Source organism: Mus caroli, chromosome X (genome assembly GCF_900094665.2).
Source record: "Mus caroli chromosome X, CAROLI_EIJ_v1.1, whole genome shotgun sequence".
NCBI lineage: Eukaryota > Metazoa > Chordata > Mammalia > Rodentia > Muridae > Mus > Mus caroli.
Genome location: NC_034589.1, coordinates 74,302,379 through 74,307,088, shown reverse-complemented (window position 1 = coordinate 74,307,088; position 4,710 = coordinate 74,302,379). Strand labels below are relative to the sequence as shown.

Here is a 4,710-nt window from a genome sequence, read left to right as displayed (position 1 = left end):
TGACTGTCCACCCTGATGCTTCAAGGTGCCTGGAAAAGCTGTAAGCCTGTGGAAGAGGTCTGTTCCTGGCCGGGCCTCTGAGTCCCGGGCTCAGTAAGCTTTGGAGAAAGCAGAGGGGAAGACTAGCTTACTGTGAAACTTTTGCTAAAAAATATTCATACACGTCAGCGTGTACGCCTGTCAGGACGCTGAGGAGAACAAGAGCTTGGAGACATCCCATCCAGGCTGTGCGGGGGGGGGGGGGCAGTGCCCTCACACCGGCCTGTCCTTGGATGTGGGGTGCGGGGGAGTCCTGGCTTTCATCTTGGGCAGAGCCTGGCTTCCTAGTTTATTTTCAACTCCATTCTCTAAAACCTGTGCCGAGTCTTACTCTGCGCGGGAAGCACAAACGTTCAGCTTGTATGCAAAAAGGTACAAAAACAACTAGAATATAAAAGTTTTGGTAATATAAGGCCATCTGTTCAAGTCCACCTTGGAAACCTGTAACATATTTGAATACTACATGAAAAGGCATCTTTAATATACTTTTTAAAAACATTTGAAGTAGTTAGCTAAGAGTAAGTGTGTGTGTGTGTGTGTGTGTGTGTGTGTGTGTGTGTGTGTGTGTGTGTATGTGGGTGTGTGTGTGTTTAAAAAATATTCATTTCCCTTTGAGGGCACTTTGTCCTTTGAAGGAGGCAGGGTGTCAGGGAGGCAGGGTAGGCTTCGATGGAGGCCTTGCTTCGGTACCAATAGTACAGGAGCTCCTTCCCAGCTGTGATGTCTCGGGCGGTGATGAGGGTGAGGAGAGGCACGCCATCAATGTCGTGCAGTTTGGTCTGGCAGTTCCCACACTTACTGTGATTGATGAGTCTCCCCAGGCAGTTCGTTACTTGAGTGGCATCCATGCAGTAGGTTTTGTTCAGATACTGAAAATAATAGCAGCCCATGGAGCGGTCCTGTGCATACAGAGCCTTCCGCTTCTTTGCATCAGTGATTTCAATGAGATCCCCATGGTATTCTACCACAAAGTCTCCCCGGGAGAACTGCTTGGTAGTGATCACATCCCTGCCTTTGCCATCAATTAGATCGATCTTCATGCCTTCTTCCTTCCCCCTTTCAATCAGCTGTCTATTTTCTTCCTTTCTTCAGACTGCAGCTCAGCTTTGCTCTTCCGGGAGCTCCCCCGAACAGGGTATAAACTGGTGAGTTTTCTATTCTGCTGGGTTTTCACTTGAGACTTTTTCCGAGGGGCCTGCTTGCCCTTGAGGTGCTTTTTCAGGGCTTGCTTAGCGACTGCTACATTGGTAGAATCACATGATGGGGGTAGAGTTTTGGGAGGTTCTGCTGCTTTGGATTTTTGGTTTGGAAAAGGCACCAGGGGACCTCTCCTGTCCCCTGTCTTTGCTCTTCTGTCCATCTGATTTCACAGTGCTTCTGATAACGTTCCCGGCGTTCCTTTTCTTCTTCTTGCTTCCTGTAGATTCCAGCTAATGGTTTCCCCAGACATTTGACCTCTTGATGGGCAACCGAGTTCTCTTCCTGAAGTGGAGAGCACATTGCAGAGCACTTGTTCTGACTCATGTAAGGCTAGATCTTTGACTGCCCAGTAAACATGTTCTCCTGCAGCCCGGCTAGGCCCAGCCGGTGCCCTTGCCCTCACTGCGGCCCCTCCAAAAGCTCTGCCACCACCTCTGCTGTTGCCTCTGCCACCGCCATCAGTGCCGCAATGGCACCCCTGTAAAGGGCCTGCAGTGCCCCACAGCGCCCACTTTGCCGATGGCCCATAGCAGGCCTGGAGCCCGCATGCAACACAGCCCTGGCCCAGAGCAAGGCCAGATAAAGATTACTTATAAAAGAAAGAGTGTATTTTGTCTTATGATCCAGGAAAAGAGTCCATCATGGTGAGGGAGACATGACAAGCAGGTAACTAGAGCAGGAAGCTAAGAGATCACATCTGTAGCCACAAACATCAAGCAAAGATACTTAGTGGAAAGGAGCAAGTCTGTTGTGGGGCCGACAGATCATATCACCACAGGAATTGGCATAGCCAATGGTGAAGCATGCTCAAATTCCAGAAATTTTCCTCCCTGCTTCTGTGCCTGCCTTAGGGCATATAATTGGGCAACTAGGTGGTCACAGGTAATCAGTCATGTAGTATAACACCTGGATTGCCTCTCCGTTCTTTTGTTGTATTTTGTTTTGTTTTTGTTTTTGTTTTATTATTGGTGTTGTTCCTCTGGTTTTGTTTTGTTTTGTTTTTTGTTTTTTGTTTTTTTTTTACATTTTTTAAATTCATTTTTAATTAGGTATTTTCTTCATTTACATTTCCAATGCTATCCCAAAAGTAACCCAGACACTCCCCCCACCACTCCACTACCCATCCACTCCCGCTTCTTGTCCCTGGCTTATCCACATACTGAGGCATATAAAGTTTGCAAGAACAAGGGGCCTCTCTTCCCAATGATGGTCCACTAGGCCATCTTCTGATACATATGCCCTAGAGACACGAGCTCCTGGGGTACTGGATAGTTCGTATTGTTGGCCCACCTATAGGGTTGCAGAAGCCTTTAGCTCCTTGTGTACTTTATCTAGCTCCTCCACTGGGGCCCTGTGCTCCATTCAATAGCTGCCTGTGAGCATCCACTTCTGTGTTTGCCAGGCCACAGCATAGCCTCACAAGAGAAAGCTATGTCAGGATCCTTTCAGCAAAATCTTGCTGGTGTATGCAATTGTGTCAGTGTTTTGAGGCTGATTATGGGATGGATCCCCAGGTATGGCAGTCTCTAGATGGTCCATCCTTTGGTCTCAGCAACAAACTTTGTCTCTGTAACTCCTTCCATGGGTGTTTTGTTCCCAATTCTAACAAGGGGCAAAGTGTACACACTTTGGTCTTTGTTCCTCTTGAGTTTCATGTGTTTTACAAATTGAATTTGTATCTTGGGTATTCTAAGTTTCTGGGCTAATATCCACTTATCAGTGAGTACATATCATGCGAATTCTTTTGTGATTGTGTTACAACACTCAAGATGATGCCCTTCATGCCCATCCATTTGCCTAGGAATTTCATAAATTCATTCTTTTTAATAGTTGAGTAGTACTCCATTATATAAATGTACCCCATTTTCTGTATTCATTCCTCTATTGAGGGACATCTGGGTTCTTTCCAGCTTCTGGCTATTATAAATAAGGCTGCTATGAACATAGTGGAGCATATGTCCATCTTACCAGTTGGAACATCTTCTGGATATATGCCCAGGAGAGGTATTCCGGGATTCTCCGGTAGTATTTGGTCCAGTTTTCTGAGGAACCGCCAGAATGATTTCCAGAGTGGTTGTACAAGCTTGCAATCCAACCAACTATGGAGGAGTGTTCCTCTGTCTACACATCCTTCCCAGCATCTGCTGTCACCTGAATTTTTGATCTTAGCCATTCTGACTGGTGTGAGGTGGAATCTCAGGATTGTTTTGATTTGCATTTCCCTGATGATTAAGGATTCTGAACATTTTTTCAGGTGCTTCTCAGGAATTCAGGGGAGAATTATTTGTTTAGCTCTGAGCCCCATTTTTAATGGGGTTATTTGATATTCTGCAGTCCACCTTCTTGAGTACTTTATATATATTGGATATTAGTCCCCTATCTGATTTAGGATAGGTAAAGATACTTTCCCAATCGGTTGGTGGCCTTTTTTGTCTTATTGACAGTGTCTTTTGCCTTACAGAAGCTTTGTAATTTTGTGAGGTCCCATTTGTCGATTCTCGATCTTATACCACAAGCCATTGCTGTTCTATTCAGGAATTTTTCCCCTCTGCCCATATCTTCGAGGCTTTTCCCCACTATCTCCTCTATAAGTTTCAGTGTCTCTGGTTTTATGTGGAGTTCCTTTATCCACTTAGATTTGACTGTAGTACAAGGAGATAGGAATGGATTAAATCGAATTCTTCTACGTGACAACCGCCAGTTGTACCAGCACCATTTGATGAAAATGCTGTGTTTTTTTGCACTGGATGGTTTTAGTTCCCTTGTCAAAGAGCAAGTGACCATAGGTGTGTGGGTTCATTTCTGGGTCTTCAATTCTATTCCATTGGTCTGCTTGTCTGTCGCTGTACCAGTACCATGCAGTTTTTATCACAATTGCTCTGTAGTACAGCTTTAGGTCAGGCATGGTGATTCCACCAGAGGTTCTTTTATCCTTGAGAAGACTTTTTGCTATCCTAGGTTTGTTATTCCAGATGAACTTGCAAATTGACCTTTCTAATTCATTGAAGAATTGAGTTGGAATTTTGATGGGGATTTCATTGAATCTGTAGATTGCTTTTGGCAAGAGAGCCATTTTTACTATATTGATCCTGCAAATCCATGAGCATGGGAGATCTTTCCATTTACTGAGATCTTCTTTAATTTCTTTCTTCAGAGACTTGAAGTTCTTTTTTTTTTAGTTTTGAAAATGATATTTCTTTATTTTTTTATTTTTTTATATTTTTATTACATCGTTTCCTCAATTACATTTCCAATGCTATCCCAAAAGTACCCCATACCCTCCTCCCCATTTCCCTACCAGCCCATTCCCAATTTTTTTGGCCCTGGCATTCTCCTGTACTGGGGCATATAAAGTTTGCATGTCCAGTGGGCCTCTCTTTCCAGTGCTGGCTGACTAGGCCATCTTTTGATACATATGCAGCTAGAGTCAAGAGCTCCGGGGTACTGGTTAGTTCATAGTGTTGTTCCACC

General features: G+C 44.5%; 1 pseudogene; it reads right to left on the bottom strand.

The window, feature by feature from the left end:
• Nucleotides 1-629: 629 nt before the first annotated feature.
• On the bottom strand, nucleotides 630-1,754 carry LOC110286255 (annotated as a pseudogene).
• Nucleotides 1,755-4,710: the final 2,956 nt, after the last annotated feature.